This window comes from Phaseolus vulgaris, chromosome 1 (genome assembly GCF_000499845.2).
Source record: "Phaseolus vulgaris cultivar G19833 chromosome 1, P. vulgaris v2.0, whole genome shotgun sequence".
In the NCBI taxonomy this organism is placed as follows: domain Eukaryota; kingdom Viridiplantae; phylum Streptophyta; class Magnoliopsida; order Fabales; family Fabaceae; genus Phaseolus; species Phaseolus vulgaris.
The window spans coordinates 29,936,996-29,955,712 of record NC_023759.2 but is presented as its reverse complement, the minus strand read 5'-3'; positions in this window follow the sequence as shown (position 1 = coordinate 29,955,712).

Below are 18,717 nucleotides of genomic sequence, written 5' to 3'. Positions count from 1 at the left end.
ACCTGCAAAGTCAGAATCTGGATAACCAATTAAATGTATTGGAGAGTGAGAAGGATACCATAGTCCTACAGATGATGTTCCTTTGAGATATTTCAGAATCCTTTTTGCAGCTTTGAAGTGTGATTCTTTAGGATTTGCTTGATATCTTGCACATAGACACACCGCAAACATGATGTCCGGCCTACTTGCTGTTAGATAAAGCAATGATCCAATCAAACCTCTGTATTTTGTTTGATCTATACTTTTTCCAGCAGCATCCGCATCTATGTAGTAGCTTGATGGCATTGGAGTGCTTGCCTCTTTGCAATTTTCCATTTCAAACTTTTTGAGAATCTCCTTGCAATACTTTGATTGACTTAAGAAAATCCCATCCTTTGTTTGTTTAACTTGCAAACCAAGAAAGAAAGATAGTTCTCCCATCATAAACATTTCAAACTCACCTTTCATTGCAGCCACAAATTCTTCACACAACCTATCTTGTGTAGCACCAAAGATGATGTCATCAACATAGATTTGCACAAGAATTATTTCTGCATTTGACTTCTTGATGAAGAGAGTCTTGTCTACCATTCCTCTTTCATAACCATGTGATAGCAGAAAGTTGCTAAGCCTCTCATACCACTGCCTTGGAGCTTGTTTCAGTCCATACAAAGTTTTCTTCAACTTGAAGACATGGTTGGGATACTTGTGATCTTCAAAACCCGGTGGTTGATCTACATTGACTTCCTCATTGATGTAGCCATTCAAGAAGGCACTCTTTACATCTATTTGGAAGAGTTTAAAACCACTCATACAAGCAAAAGCCAGCAGCAGCCTCACAGCCTCCAATCTAGCCACAGGAGCAAAGGTTTCACCATAGTCTATGCCCTCTTCTTGATTGTAGCCTTTTGCAACTAGCCTTGCTTTGTTTCTAGTGATCACTCCATCCTCATCTAGCTTGTTCCTGAAAATCCATTTTGAACCAATAATATTCATTTCATTAGTTTTAGGGACAAGAAACCATACCTCATTTCTTTCAAATTGATTTAGCTCTTCATGCATAGCTTCAACCCACTTCTCATCCTTGAGAGCTTCCTCAATTGACTTTGGTTCAATTTGAGAAACAAAAGATGTGTGCCTGCAGTAGTTTGAGATGGAGCTACGTGTGGAGACACCTTCCTTTATCTGCCCTATGATGTTATCCACTGACAGATCTCTAGGAATCCTTCACTCTTTGGGCAGCTCACTCTGTTGCAGAATTTCAATCGGTTGTTTCTGTGAATCAACCGGTTGTTTTTCTGCAAAGATATCCAGCTTCTCCAAACTGATGCTCTGTTCGTCTTCCTCAGCACTGACCTTTGGGTTCTCACTGATTCTGCGATCTACCTCATCAAAGACTACATGAACTTATTCTTCTACAGTCATCAGCCTTTTGTTGTAGACTCTATATGCATGGCTTGTGAGTGAATAACCAATGAAAATACCAAGGTCAGCTTTCTCATCAAATTTTCCCAAACTTTCCTTTCCATTGTTGAGAACGAAACAGCTACAGCCAAAGACTTTGAGATGACTGATGTTAGGCTTCCTTCCATTGAAAAGTTCATATGGAGTTTTCTTCAAAATGGGCCTTATAAGCACCCTATTCATCACATAACAAGAGGTGCTCATTGCATCTGCCCAAAAATACTTAGGAAGTGATGATTCACTAAGCATTGTCCTTGCAAGCTCTTCAAGGGACCTGTTCTTCCTCTCTACAACTCCATTTTGCTATGGTGTTCTTGGAGCAGAGAAATTATGTAGAATCCCCAACTTCTCACAGAACTTGACAAACTTCTCATTTTGAAATTCTCCTCCATGGTCACTCCTTATGGAACCTATGTTGCTGTTCTTTGTGTTTTGAAGTCTTCTTGCTAGCTTTTTGAATGCAGCAAAGGCATCACTCTTTGATTCCAAGAACAAGGTCCAAGTGTACCTAGAGAAATCATCAACAATAACAAGAGCATAATAATTTCCACCAAGACTCATAGTTCTAGAGGGTCCAAAGAGATCCATGTGAAGGAGTTCAAGAGGTCTCAATGAAGAGACAACATTTTTGGTTTTAAAAGAACTTTTCACTTGTTTCCCTTTTTGGCAAGCTTCACAAATGTGATCCTTCTCAAACTTGAGTTTTGGCAGCCCAATCACAAGATCTTTTGATATTAGCTTGTTCAAATGATTCATGTGAATATGAGCAATTCTTCTATGCCAAAGCCAATATTCATCTTGCTTGGATAGAAGACATCCAATTGAACATGGTGAAGAGATATCTAGAAGATACACATTATTAACTCTCTTACCTACCAACATTACCTTTTTGGTGTTGGGTAGACAGATTTCACATGTGTTTGTCTTGAACATCACTTGATACCCCTTGTCACATAGTTGGCTAATACTTAGTAGATTATGTTTTAGGCCTTCAACAAAGAGCACATCATGAATCACCAAGATGCTCTCATCTCCTATGGATCCTCTCCTAAGAATTCTTCCTTTGTTGTTGTCTCCATAGGTGATATGACCCTCTTGCTTGAAGAATATTCTCAGGAACTTTGATTTGTCCCCTGTCATATGCTTGGAGCATTCACTGTCCAAGTACCAAAGTTGCTTTCTTTCCTCCAAGATTTCCTACAAAAAGATTTTCAAGTACATAGGTTTGGTCCCCTTATGAATATGGGTCCATCTGGTTTATACTCATCAATACAAGCTTTATTTTTCTTGGGAATCCACTTCATAAGCCCTTTAGGAACAACATGTTTTCTGATTTTACAGAATCGCACAAAATGACCTCTTTTCATGCAATAGAAGCATGTAACAATTGGTTGTTTCGATGGTCCAATCGATTGTTTTTCTGGCATTTTCGAAAAAGATTTTGAAAATCTATCTTGCTTGTTTTGTGGATTAAAACCCAATCCAGATTTTCCAAAAACACAATTTTTAGATGCTAGCACACTCTCAAAGTTTGATTGGCCTTTAGAAAGCTTATCCACTGTTTTAACAAGATAGTGGACCTTCTTTTCAAGATTTTCACAATTTTCACAAACTAGAGTGTTACACTTGCAAGAGGAGTTTTTGTAAATGATTTCCAGATTTTCAAAATCCATTTTTGAATTTTCTAAATCCTCTTCCAGTTCCTTTACTTTGTTTTCAAGCCAGCTGATCTTTTCTTTCAACCGATTGTTCAAGAGAGCCAATCGGTTGGCTTCTTCATGCGTTTCTTGAAAAGCTTGAAGTAATTGACCATAATTTTCAGAGTTTGAGGAGTTTGATGAACTTACACTACTTGAGTCATCCTCCCTTTTGGCCATTAAGCACAGATTGAGGCTTTTCTTATTTTGCCTTTTCTTCATTCTTGTTTGACTCTTTGTCATTGCTTCCTTTGGTTCATGAGTAGCCTTGAGTGTCTCCCACATTTCCTTAGCAGTTTTGCACTTTGATATCCTGAAAAATTCATTAGTATCTAGTGCAGAAGCTATAATGTTTTGAGCAGACCTATCAAGCTGAGCCATCTTACATTCATCATTTGTCCATTTGGACAAAGGTTTTGCAATGAAAGAATTATCATTTTTGAACTTTGGAATGTAAAGGCCATTCTCAATTGAGTCCCAAATTCTTTGATCAATAAATTCAATAAAGATTTTCATTTTTGCTTCCCAAAACTTATAATTCAATCCACAGAATAAAGGTGGTTTGTAGATTGAAGCACCCTCCTCAAAAGATAGTTTTCTAGTCATAGAAAAAGATTTTAGATCAACTTGAATAACTTTCAAGAACCAAGCTCTTGATGCCAATTGTTAGAATATATGGCCTTAAACGAGAGGGGGGTGAATTGTTTAAGAAAGATTTTAGTAAACTTTTAAGCTTAAAATGAAAATTCTTCAAAAGAACCTTGACTAAGGATTCAGTTTTTCAAATCAAAACAGCAAAAGCACAAAGCTGGAAAAACAATCGGTTGTTTTAGCGAAACAATCAGTTGTTTATACCAATTTCAAAATATCAAAACTGAATTTAAAGAGATAGGGATAGAGAAATTGTACACAGTTGTTTATACTGGTTCACTCCAAACAAGAGCTACATCCAGTCTTCTCAGAAACCCTGAGGATAACCACTAAGCAATCACCACTTGATCACTTACACCACAACCAAGAGAATGACCTTGAACACCTCAAGAAACACACTCTCCTTGGCCAACACTAAGATTGCTGATCTTGAACACCTCAAGAACACACAACCAATCTCAGCAAAACACACAAACGAATTGTTCAGCAGTTTACAAAGATTACACTTGTTACAGATGAATATCTGGAATCAATACAAGTAGAATCTTATTCCAGCACCTTGATCAATCTCTAAACTCTTAAGCAATCTCAGAACTCTTTGAAAAACTCTTAGTGAAAAACTTTGTCTCAAGATTCTTATTTCTTAAAAGCAGTTTTTCTGAAATTATACAAAGATATATTGTTTGTTATCAAATCTTAACAAACTCTTAATTGCATTTAAAATAGATTGGTCAAAGCATTTAATGACTGGAGCGTATTCAGTTAAAGCATTTAAAGCTCAGTCAAAGAAAACAGTTTTTCTGTTATGGTTACAAAACAAACAATCGGTTGTTTTGTTACTTAACAGTTTTAACCATTCAAAAACAGTTTTCAAACTTTCTCAAAACACCTAAGTGTAAACAATCGGTTGTTTCGACAAAACAATCGGTTGTTTCAACTTAGTTTGAAAAGCATTTTACTTTGATAAATATTGAGATGCTAATTGTTTGAGATTTAATCTAAGGGTGGATTACAACATTAAACTACCCCAGAACAAAGCTTAAACCAGCACAGCAACAACAAGCAAAGCAGAGGCTTCAACATCCTTCAAAAGATTTGGATTCTTCAAAACATTGAACACCACTTGGTTCAACAATAATATATTAAAAGCTCGATTTAACCGATGAAAACAAGGAGACCATAACTTCTCAAAGTTTTAAGTGATTTTAATTTATTGATGCAATACTTTAATTGATAATGTTTCTTATAGCTTTGCCAAGCTAACCAAGAATAATCCTTTAACATATGGGGAACCTTTCTCAACACGTGGATCAAATCAAGGTGAAGAAAACTTACAAAAATCTTCATAAACACCATAAAATATACAAGACACATTGTGTTATCCCCTACCAATTCAACCACAATCGAAGAGCGCGCTTTGCGCCGAGTGTTATCATCGAGAGGTTCTAGTTCGGGAATCACTAGTTGTTGATCTTCATGAATAATAGTGTTCTTCAAGTGTCTCTAAAATATTTTCAAGTATCTTCAATCAAGCATGTAAAATAGTTGGATTTATCAAATAATATGATCATAGGTTCAACATTAATACTTTCATAACTTATTCATGAAGGTAAATAATTTTATCCTATCATCACTATCGTCATAGCCAAACAAAGGCTTTAATTTCTAAATATTATGATAAATGAAAATTATTTATTTTCATATACAAGATAATATTTCCTATCTTAAGATGACAATTAGCTTCAATCTTCTCTTTAAAGCCTTCAGTCATTCTTTTAAACATTCTTTCATAGTTGTTTTGGTTTCCTGAAGTCTCTCCTTTTCTTATTATTTAGCTCTAACTTTATTATTAATGACGCATGATTGAATTAATTTAATGATATTTGTTTATCTATGTCCTTATCATGATCCTTTGAAATGAAGTGTTAAGATGCTAGGCAGTCTTTCATCTATTAGACAGTCTCATGATAAGAGAGTCAATGAGTTTTGATGATAACAACCACTATAATATGTGTTAAGAATTCTAATAAAGCTCACTCATGTGCAAATTTAGATTAAGACTCATTAGACGTTATAAGTTGATAAAACCTATTAGACGATCATGCCTCAGATAGTCTTATTATGCATAGACTAATAAAATGGTCTCACAAGATAAATGGTATAAAGACACACTAGATGGTCTCATAAAACATTACTAGAGACTCAACATGTTAGACAGTCTATAATGTCAATTTGATAGAATGTCTCACTAAAGTAAACATAGTAGACGATCTAACGGTATAAGGTCACACAAGAAGGTCTTATCAGACGGTCTCTAAAGCTTAAGAAAAGCTTAACGAGACAATGCAAATGACCACTCTAGACAATCACTGGAAGTTATACATGCAAACTGTCACTTTGTCTTCTACACTTTAGACTCTAACATATTAAGGAGTGTCAATACTTGATCTCTATGTTCTTAAAATGTTTTTTGATATTGCTTTAATGTTTTCAAACCTTATTTGATGATTTTAATTCATAGAAATCAAAGTTTTCAAAGATAAGTGATTGATGTAGTTTGGGAAGTTTTCGATTTTGTGAACGTAAAACAAAGCATCCAAAAACTTCAAATATTGATTGTCTTAGTGATTCTTGATTGGAATATTGATAAGTGTCATATTTCAGTAATATTTCATATTAAAATATAGGCACTTATGCGTATTTATTGATATAATCACTATAATTTAACCCCTAATTAATGAATTTAAACATGTTTTTACATATTTTTGTGATATAATATGAATAAGAACGATTTATTCTCAAATTTGTGTTAATTTTAGGATTCTAGGAGAAAATGGAGATGAATGGGCTAAAGAAAAATATAAGATAAAAAAGGAAAACTGGAATGTTCAAACACTCGCTCAAGCCAAAAGCCTTCTAAAGGAACTCCCCCAAGTTAGCACAATCTCACCTAAGTGAGATCACTTTAGAGAAGTTAGACTTTTTCTCGTCCAACTCGCCCAGGCGAGCCCATTCAGGCCCAAGCGAGAAGTCACTTAGCCTAAGTCCAACTAGGTTAAATATGAGGCGTGAGGCACAACCCTGGACATCATTGGAAGAATAAAATGTGATAGAAAACCCTATAGGAGGTAGTCGTCAAGGAGAAACATCCTGGATCTTCTTTTCTTGCTTTCCATGCTTGTAGTGGCCAATGAGTGGCTAATTCCACCCTTTGGGTTTGGGAGTAATCTGTTCAAACTCTTATATATTGAGGTGATATTTAAATATAATATGTTGTTCTTGATTGTTATTGTCCTTTTATTTGTAATGTTTGTTTATCATGATTTTGATTATTAGATTTGATTGAAAAGTACTTCTACGTTTCTTACCTAAATGATAATGCTTAACAGATTTATATGCTAGGAATAAATTTGAAATTTTAATTGGTATCAAGATCTAATTGTAAGGAAAATGAGTTTTTATAAATATGTGATGAATTGATATTTAGGAGACTATCTTAATAATGTTATATGCAAGAAAATGATATGAATGAATTTTATATGGGCATCAATATCAATCAAATGATAGAATATTATTATACTTTTCAAAATACAAAAGAGTGAGAAGAGTGAACCCCATTTCCAATTGAATCAACAATTTTGTACTTTACTTTATTTACATTTTTGCAATCATACACAACAAACATCCTACAAACTTTTACTTATTATTTTCTATTTAGTGAATCTTATACTTGATAATTCAATTGTTCCTAGTGAGTTTGATATCCGTCTTTATAGAAAAATTATTACTTCTGAAATGATACACTTGCTGCAAAATAGTCATAAAATATATTTTCTATAATGATTATAAAGTGTTTCAAGTATTGTTATGACTTAAAGATTAAGATCAAGAAATATTAGTAATTTTTTTTAATATAAAGTGCGTAATTGGAAAGTTTTCAAAAAATGAAGCATACTTGATCATTATATTAAAAACATTTTGAGGATATATCTAGTATAAATTCTGATTGTTTCGTAGTGTTTAAATATTGTGCAGACTTAGAAAGTATTTTGAAAATGTTTTAACATTGAATTTCAAGAATAGAAAGTTTAGATAATTCAAAAATATCAATGCTAATGTTTCAATGATACCTATGCATATAATTTATGCTTATTATTGTCTTTAATATTCATAATATTTCAATAAAAGGTTTAAAGAGCTTAAAGACACATATGGAGATAAAATATGAAGTTTCTTATTTGAACGTCCAAAGACGAAAAGATGAAGTAGAACGAGATTTGTGCAATCCCAACGAGTTGCCACGTACAAGGTTCAACGTTCAAATTATCTCTGAATATAGAAAGAATTCAAAGCTCAAACTATGTGATGATTATTTCATTAAGAAGCGCATAATATTATCAAAGTTGAATTTTCCTTATTTAGCATTCGATGTAAAAAGATGATGACATAGTGCGTGATTCTTGTAAATGAAGATTAAGGCACTATCAAGCTACTGCAAATGAAGAATATACAAATAAAGAAAGAATTCAAAGTGCAACAAATGATCAATGTGCATTGGTAGTTAAATATCAAAACATTCCTTATTGAGCGTCTAGTAGTAGAAAGATGAAGCTACGATACGAGATTTGCATGAATAGTGAATAAAACAATATCAAGATGATACAAATGAAGATATACAAAGAAAAAAAGATTCCAAGTACAACAAATGAATAAATATAAGGAAAAACACACAAAGGGACAAGACTACAATTACAAAAAATAATTTAAAGTAATCTCCAAGCAAACATGCATAAAATCTCCTCTTTAGGAAACTATCAAAAAGAAATTATAACAAGAATAATTCAAAATAGCATATGTTAGAGAAAAGACAAGAAAGAAATTCAAAACAAGCATGAAATAATCAATTATCATTATCTTTTAATTGATTATCATTATCTTTTAATCGATTATCTTGGAAGAAAGTTTAATTTAAGAAGACATGAGTCTATGTAATTATTTATGAACACCTCCTATAATTGATTATCCCGAGAAAAAAACAATTCTATGAAATATAACACTCTAAAGTAATCGATTAAACCCATTTATAATCATAAAAAACAGAGACAAAATGAATTTTAAGTTATTTTAATATGTTTTTTTTGGAATTTTAATCAAATAATTTACTATTATGATAAATTAGTATGTGTTTTAACATACTAAATCATAAACTAAAATCATAAAACTCAAATCAAAACATTGAAATTTCATCAAATACAAATTAATTCACTGTCAACAAATTTTATTCAAATTAATTATTGATCATTAAAAAATGAAATGCAAACTAGAATTAAGTGCACAAGGAAAATAAATCATATTCATCACTTGACACTACTTTCCACATTGAGTCTCTTTAATTTTCATTTAATACTTTGAAGAGCTAGATGAATGATGAATATTATTCATTGTATCATCGTGCTCTCCATTTTTCCTTAGCTGGTAATTATAAATATTGTACAACTTTACACAAAGAGCTTATTTTAATGAAGAAAGATTTTTCTTCTCTCTCTTTAGCTTGAGCTTCATCATTTTGCATTGGATCACTTTAGGTGCTTGTATTTGCTCCCCGTTTTTGTAAACCCACTGATCACCTCTTTTGACCATTCTTATCTTATGAAAAGTAGTTTCCTGAATCTTGTTGGATGGTGTAGTGCAATAGCAATTTCTCATTCTAAATCTACACCATTGTTTTTAAAAACTCTTGAGAGAAACACTACAAACAGGATCTGATGCACACAACCTTTTTTCCTTCAGCATAATCTCTAAAATGATGACATGCCACTAGATGCAATTTTTGAATGCTTAAATCAATGACATGTCATCCTTTGAAAACTATGCATGGTTGCCCCCTCACAGAGCCAAAATCTAGGCAATGACAAAGCCTAGAAGCCTTTCATCCATATTCATGCCTCCAATTTTGAAATCCCTAATGTTGGTCCCTTGAACAAAGGATGGGTTTCTCAAATAGTTCCAATGAACATATATGTTATTAAAACTCTCAAGTCTAAAGAAACAAATCTCCTTCCAACTGAAACTCAACAACGTTTGCCCAAATATAGTCATCTATAATAATCTCAATACCTTTTACTTTTGAAATTTAAACTCCCCCTACACAAATGACTATTGAGTAAAAGATTGTTACCAAATTAGGGTAGTACTTGCCTTACATTTTAACAAAGGTCTTGAGACCTTGATTTCTCATAAGTTCTTTACATGTGAAGTCTTCACTTCAAAAGAAATTAAGAATAATGAATTTGTGAGTGATTCTTCTATCACTCCAAAATGTTTTGAATTCTTCTCTGGCTTCTTTTTCATTGATCCATCCTTCAACTGATGTAGGAAGCTTTCAAGAAGTAAGGGTTTTTCCTTTCATTGGTGCATATCTTTTAACTATTTTAGCATGTCAATGAGAGACCATTTTTCAAAGGGATTTAGAGAGAAAGATAATGGAGAGTGAAAGGAGATGAATAAACTCACACAAATTATTCAATTCAAGCAAATAGTGATTATAAAACTTTAGTCTTTTTGAAATGTATTTATAGACTCAAATATGACCATTTAGTGTATTGAAAACAAAGTTAAATCAATCAATACAACTATATGTAATAAATAGTTGATTTTGACAAGTGCAACAACTTCAAATGACTTTAATCGATTAAATGTAAGTGATAATCGATTAAAATGTTAATATTTTTCACACACCTATAATCGAACCTAAATAATCAATTATCATTCATGTTAATAGATTAAAACAATGATGTAAAAAACATACACAAGTAATTAATTAAATGATGAGATTATTTATTAAAATAGTAACCACAAGAAAGTACAAAAATAAATAATCAATTAAACATCAAAACAACTTATTATTTGATACCAAAATTATCTTCAAATAACATATATTGACATGTTCATGTTGAACCAAGTGGTGTTCAAGCTTTGAAGAATCCAAACCCTTTGAAGGATGTTGAAGGCTTGGCTGTGCTTGTTGTTGCTGAGTTGTCTTAGTTAGGATCTAGGGTAGTTTGAGTTTTGTAATCCACTCTAGATTGAATCCAAAGCATAGACATTCTCAATCTTTTAAAAGAAAAGTGTTTTTCAAACTAAGTGAAAAACAACCGATTGTTTTGTCGAAACAACCGATTGTTTTATACTTAGATGCTTTTAGAAAAGATTGAAAACTGTTTTTCAAATGGTTGAACTATTAAAACCAAAACAACCGATTGATTCGAGGAAACAACCGATTGTTTGTTTTGGTACCATAACAGAAAAACTATTTTAGCTTTGACTTAGCTTTAAATGTTCTAACTGTTTGCGCTCCAGTCTTTAATGCTTTGACCAATATTTAAATGCAATGAATAAGTTTGTTAAGATTTGATAACAAACAATATCTTTGAATAAATTCAGAAAAACAGATTTAAGAAATAACAATCTTTTGAGAACAACAAGTTTATGATTTTCAAAGAGTTGAAATTGCTTAGAGATTGAGATTGATCAAAGAGTGTGAGATAGGATTTCTGCTTGTATTGATTTCAGCTTTTCTTCTGTAACAAGTGTAATCCTTGTATCTGTTGAACAAGTTTCTTCTGTGTGTTTGCTGAGAAGTGTTGTGTGTTCTTGAGGGGATCAAGATCAACATTCTTAGTGTTGGTGTGTTGACCAAGAGAAGTGTGTGTCTTGAGGGGATCAAGGTCACTTTCTTGGTTGTGTTGTAAGTGATATAGGTTTGATTGCTTAGTGGAATTCCTCAGTGGTTTCTGAGAAGACTGGATGTAGCTCTGGGTTTAGAGTGAACCAATATAAACATATGTGTGCATTTTCTCTTCCTTAACTCTTTAAATTCAGTTTTGATATTTGTTTACTGGTATAAACAACCGATTGTTTCTGCGAAACAACCGATTGTTTTTCTGGTGGTGTTGTTTTTGCTTATTGTTTTGGCAAACTGGATTCCTTATCAATTGTTTCTTGAGATAATTTCATTCTTGGCTTAAAAGTTTTTGAAAACCCTCTTTAAACAATTCACTCCCCCTCTAGTTTAAAGCCATCCATTCTAACAATTGGCATCAAGATCTTGGTTCTTGAAAGTTATTCAAGTTGATCCTAAAACTGTTTTTAAATGGCTGAAAAGTTTTCTTTTGGGGAAGGTTCATGTTTAAACAAACATCCTTTGTTTTGTGGTATGAAATATGATTTATGGTGAATAAGAATGAAATTCTTTGTTGAATCTTTAGATAGGAAAATCTGGAATGTCATTACAAAGAACTATCTCATGCCTATATCTGAAAATGATTCTTCTAAAATTGAACATCTTGTTTGTATAGCTATGAACATCATTGTATCTGCACTTGATTCTAATGAACTGCTCAAGGTTTCAGAATGTAGGTCTGTCAAAGAAATGTGGAATACCCTTGAAGAGTATCACAAGAATCCAATGAGTGCTTTGATGGAAAAAGAAGAATCTTCTGCTGAATCTCTGTCTTTAGAATCCAAAAAAGAAGGGTCATGTTAAAACTAAATGTCCCAACAGAAGGAAGAGAAACTTCAAGAAGCATGAGAAGAAAGGTAAATCAAGAAGAGCTTATAATGATAAAAGCTCATAATCAAGTAAGGAAAAAAAGGCAAACTTGTGCTTAGTTGCTGAAGATGATGATGAATCTTGTAGCTCAAGTGAGGTAAGTTCATGTGCTTCTTTAAATGAACAAAATTATAGTGAGTTGCTTGAAGCTTTTCAAGAATCTCATGATGAAGCTAATCGATTGGTTCTTTCAAACAACCGATTGAAAGAACTTAACAGCTGGCTGGAAAAGAGAGTGAAATCACTTGAAGATGAGATTGAAAAATCTAAAAATGATTTCAAAAATCTGGAAAATCATTTCAAAAATTCTTCTTGCAAGTGTGACACTCTCATTTTCGAAAATTGTGAAAATATTGAGAAAAAAGGTTCATTATCTTGTTGACACTATGGACAAGCTTTCAAAAGGGAAATCTAACTTTGAGAATGTCTTGGCATCTCAAAGCTGTGTTTTTGGAAAGGCTGGTTTAGGTTTTAATCCACAGAACCAACAAGATAAGTTTTCAATTTTTTTTTAAGAAAGCCAGTAAAACAACTGATTGTTAAATCGAAACAACCGGTTGTTACAAGCTTTTATTGCATGAAAAAGGGCCATTCAGTTAGATTCTGCAAAATAAGAAAGTTCTCTGTTCCTAGAGGCTACATGAAATGGATTCCTAAAGGATGTGAAGTTCCAAATGAGAAAAAGAAATCAATTGGACCCACATTTGTGAAGGGACCAAATCTTGTTGCTTGATCTCATGCTTGTGCAGGAATTCTAAAGAAGTGTGAAGGACTGAGTCATCTGATCAAGTTCTTGGAAGAAAAAAAAAACCAACATGGAAGCTGAATCAATGTTCTGCATCTGTCCAAAGGCCCTCAACAATTAAAAGAGGCTTCTTGATCACAAAGAACATGGCTCATTGAAAGAACAACATAAAGGATAAGACCTTCCTTTTCTCTGTTCTTAATTTCTGTTTTAAAGTTCTTTCTCATGGTTAAATATCTTCTTTAAAATGCTTAACTTCATCTGCTTTGAACTCTTTCTGCTCATGGTTAAAATTCAAAATCAGTTTTAACTGCTACAGAAAAACAACTGATTGTTTCTTCGAAACAATGGATTGTTTTGAGCCTGACAGCACTGTGAAGAAATCAATTTAATTTCTATTTTGAATTTCTATCCGTTGCAGATCAATTTAAAGAGAGAATCCTTGGTCAATTAACCTGTATTGAAAGTTGATCACGTTCAGAAAGAAGTTACAACAGTCATAAAGGAATATATTCCAAAATCTTGGAAATTCAAGAGCCTTAATGACTAGTCAAAGATCACATGTGAAGATCGTGTGATTTTCAGCTTTTTCTGACGTTTTCTGTGCAGGACAGGGTCAAGTTCTCTCTCTCTCTAAAAATCTGGTACCCACTCATGTCATTGAATGCTTTTTAATACTATTACTGCTATAAAATCTGTTGCAGCTGGTCTCTTCCACAAGAACAACCAATTGCAACATCTCTTGCAAAATCTGTGAGTGAGCTTTTCTCTGTTTTCTTCTCTGCCATCATGGACTCAACTCCTCCCACCTCAAAGAGAGTCAAAACCAGAGCTGTAAGGTCTGAAGGAAGGCTAGAAGGATGGTTTTCTGGAGACAATGATCTAATTGAGAGATATAGGTTTAAAACAAGCACCAAAGTGATAAACAACCCCAAGGTTGTGTGCTTTGATTGGCTGAAAAGCCAAAAGCTGGACAATGTAAGGAGGCTACTCAAAGATCAATCTCTCAGAAAGTTCTTGGAGATGAAGGGAAACATCTACCCAGATTTAATAAGGGTGTTCTACACAAATCTCAAGTTTGAGGGAAACAATCTAGTTTCTCATGTAAAAGGTGTAGATATGGAGATAACCCATGAGGTATGCGCTGTTGTTGTTGGTCTAAAGTACTCAGGCCTTAGGATTAACAAGGGAAACCTTGGAGTAGTGGAGGATTTCAACAAAATCCAATACTACAAGAGTTGCTTGAAAAACCAACATGCTCAAGTTAGGACTTGCTCGGTTGGACGCCTAAAGCTTGATGAAAGGTTGTTAGCCCTCATTGTGACTTGGATTCTAACACCAAGGGGGAGCAATCATTCTGTTCTTACTGAGGAGGATCTGGTGTACATCTTCTGCATTATGAAGAAGATCAAAATCAATTGGATCCACATCATCAAAGAGCACATGCAAAAGGCAATGAGGTTAAGTGACTATCACTATCCATATGCTGTTTTGGTATCTAAATTTCTACTCTATTTTGAAGTGAACCTAGAGGATGAAACATCTGAGTTGGTCAAGTCAACTAAAGAGTTGAACAATGGATCACTCAGCAAAATGGTTTTTACCAAAGTAGGTGGCAAATGGATTAGCAAAGATGGTGACTTTGTTGCCTCATCTAGTGCTGCTGCTGATCATGAACAAGATGAACCTGTTGATATGGATTTTCAACATGAAGATCTACCTGAAGCACATCAAGATGCTAGACCTAATGTTGGTGTTGGGAATCAAGAAGAAAGGATGCAAACCATGTTTCCTTTTGAGAGACTCGTGATAAATAGGCTTGATAGCTTTGAGGAGAATCAAAGGAATCTTCATGAGCTCTGTGTCAGCAATTTCCAGAGGATTGATAACAGGTTTGACAACATGGATGCACGCTTCATGACTCTAGATGAACAGATCGAGGCTGTACAAAATCAAATCTTTGATCTTCAATATGCTAATGATGATGAATGAAGAAAAACAACCGGTTGATGTATCAAAACAACCGATTGTTTTCTTGGTGGATGTATTAGTTTTTCTTTTTGCTGCTTTTGCTGTTTAATTCTGATGTATTCAAAACTGTTATCTTGTTTTATCTCTTCTCTATGTCTATTTGTGAAGACAAATAGGGGGAGATATATGTTGTTGTGTTTAATTTTAGTTTTATTTTTATTTTTTTTTCTGCAAAACAGTTTGGATGAGTGAAACCTTATAGGTTTTTGCTCCTATATTTGTTTGTTGATTACTCTGATATTATGCTATGAATTTCTATACTTGTTTCTGTGCTAACCAAATATCAGAAGTTTTATGCTTTGCTTAAAACTGTGCTTTGCAGGAACTGCTTCAGATTCAATCAGGTACAACACAAGCATCAGGGATTTGTCTTCATCAAATAGGGGGAGATTGTTGAACCTAGTGGTGTTCAAGCTTTGAAGAATCCAAACCCTTTGAAAGATGTTGAAGACTTGGTTGTGCTTGCTGTTGCTGAGCTGTCTTAGTTAGGATCTGGGGTAGTTTGAGTTTTGTAATCCACTCTAAATTGAATCCAAAGCATAGACATTCTCAATCTTTTAAAAGAAAAATGTTTTTCAAACTAAGTGGAAAACAACCTATTGTTTTGTCGAAACAACCGATTGTTTTATACTTAGATGTTTTTAGAAAAGATTGAAAACTGTTTTTCAAATGGTTGAACTGTTAAAACCAAAACAACCGATTGATTCGAGGAAACAACCGATTGTTTGTTTTGGTACCATAACAGAAAAACTATTTTAGCTTTGACTTAGCTTTAAATGTTCTAACTGTTTGCGCTCCAGTCTTTAATGCTTTGACCAATCTTTAAATGCAATGAATAAGTTTGTTAAGATTTGATAACAAACAATATCTTTATATAAATTCAGAAAAAGAGATTTGAGAAATAACAATCTTTTGAGAACAACAAGTTTCTGATTTTCAAAGAGTTGAGATTGCTTAGAGATTGAGATTGATCAAAGAGTGTGAGATAGGATTTCTGCTTGTATTGATTTTAGCTTTTCTTCTGTAACAAGTGTAATCCTTGTATCTGTTGAACAAGTTTCTTTTGTGTGTTTGCTGAGAAGTGTTGTGTGTTCTTGAGGGGATCAAGATCAACATTCTTAGTGTTGGTGTGTTGGCCAAGAGAAGTGTGTGTCTTGAGGGGATCAAGGTCACTTTCTTGGTTGTGTTGTAAGTGATATAGGTTTGATTGCTTAGTGGAATTCCTCAGTGGTTTCTGAGAAGACTGGATGTAGCTCTGGGTTTAGAGTGAACCAGGATAAACATCTGTGTGCATTTTCTCTTCCTTAACTCTTTAAATTCAGTTTTGATATTTGTTTACTGGTATAAACAACCGATTGTTTCTGCGAAACAACCGATTGTTTTTCTGGTGGTGTTGTTTTTGCTTATTGTTTTGGCAAACTGGATTCCTTATCAATTGTTTCCTGAGATAATTTCATTTTCGGCTTAAAAGTTTTTGAAAACCCTCTTTAAACAATTCACCCCCCTCTAGTTTAAAGCCATCCATTCTAACAGTTCATATGTATATTAATTGATTAACACATCCAAAGAAAAATTAACGATTTTAAACATTTAAGTAACACATTCAAATATCAATTAACAATTGTAAACATACAAGAACATGTTCACCTTGATATTTTGTAGGAGTTATCTTGATCTTTACATTCTTTGCTCCACTCCTGAACAAAAAAAACAAGCAAATCAATGCCTAGACTAGGTCCAAAATATAAATTTGGATCCTCTTATGTTAGTGACATATCTTCTTCTTTTGGGAATCCAAGCAAATATTCTCTTACGGACTCCAACTTTTTTGAAAAAACATTTATTCATTGTATGTCTCTTTCTCATGCAATAGAAGCAAGTTACATAAGATGTGTATGATGTTTTTTTGAAATTCTTAAACTTTTTGTTTTTTGTTGGGACAAATGAAAAACTAGTTTTATCTTCCCGAAATCTTACAATTTCACATTCAAGAAACTTTACTTTTTCTCTAAATTTCGCAAGATTCACATTGGGAAAACTTGTCTTTGAAATAAGCCTCACAATTACAAAATGAATAGTAAATCATTTCCAAACCTTTCAAATTCATTTTCAAGTTTGAGTTTTCCTCTTATAGTTGTTTTACTTGTGTACCTGTATGGACAAATAAGGGGCTAGATAGTACTTGAAACTAGTTCTACAATTGCTGATGTTTCAGTCGCTCCATTGTTCCTCACTTTAAGTCTCCTCCTTTAATTGCTGGTGCTTGGTCGGGGTTGACCTGAAAAAGGTAATTCGATGCTCAAGTAAGTACTCTGAATGAAGAGTGTGTATTGTAAAGCTGATAAAAGCGTACATTACTCCTTTGTGGAGAGTTTATTTATAGTGCTTAGTCATGAACCCTTTGTTGTGATGGGATGAATCTATCAAATATTAGTATTAACTGATTTATAACATGATCCTTAATTTATAGGGATGCATATTGGTGTATTGGTATATTGGAATATTGATATATTTGATGAATATCTTTAATAAATCAATATCTTCCACTAAATTCAATGTTAGTTGATTTCTCGAGGATGTCACAAGGATTCGATGTGACATTATTATGATTCATAAGGAGTTTCCATAATGGTCATTACTGTCATTTATTGAGCACATTTAATGTATATTAATTCGGTTGGTCGATCACCAAGATCGAGTAACATGGCTTGTCCGGTAGTGACCAGTACACTTGCTCCTTAAGCTTGAGGAGTGTTTACCTTAGAAGAGCTGAGATGTGACTGTTGGGTGTCCCGAGGCAGAGACATTAAATGTTTGTCATGGCGTCGTTCAAGCTTCATATTCCGGCTTCATACTTTGACACCTTTGAGATAAGTTATTTCTGCAAAATTAAGTGTTAGTCTTTAAAAACAAGTTTGAACAAACAAATGATATGCTCATATCAGTCTTATTGTGTAGTCGTTCAGATAGCCACTTTAAAGGTAATTTTTGAGTGGTGTATGCTTTTACGCATATAATCAGTAAGTGTCGCTAGTTGTTAAGCCTTAGTCGAGTAGTCGGTCGATAAGGGTCGCTAGTTGTTAAGCCTTAGTCGAGTAGTTGGTCGATAAGGGTCGCTAGTTGTTAAGTGACTGCCTTAACCGTATAGTTGACGGTAGGTAAGGGTTGCTAGTTGTCAAGCAGCTCCTTTAATCAAGTGATCCTACATTTGAAACAATAACATGTAGTAGGTACAAAATAAAAACACATGCTTTTAAAGTGTCTTTTTAAAACCTTTTCGACCGAAAACGCTCCTTAGGGATAAAACAACTGAGTGAGGAAAGAGTACACTATGTATTTATCATTTCAACTGTAATAAAACTTGAGATGAGTGATATTTCATATGTCACCAATATTCTAACAAGTGGGTAAGAACATAAACTATATGTATAGAATACTACTTATCTTATTTTTTTGGAGTCATATTCTATTTAAAGAGTTTTGCCTCCTTCCATTTGTTTTCTTTTACGAGAATAATATCCCAACAAATTTAAATGATA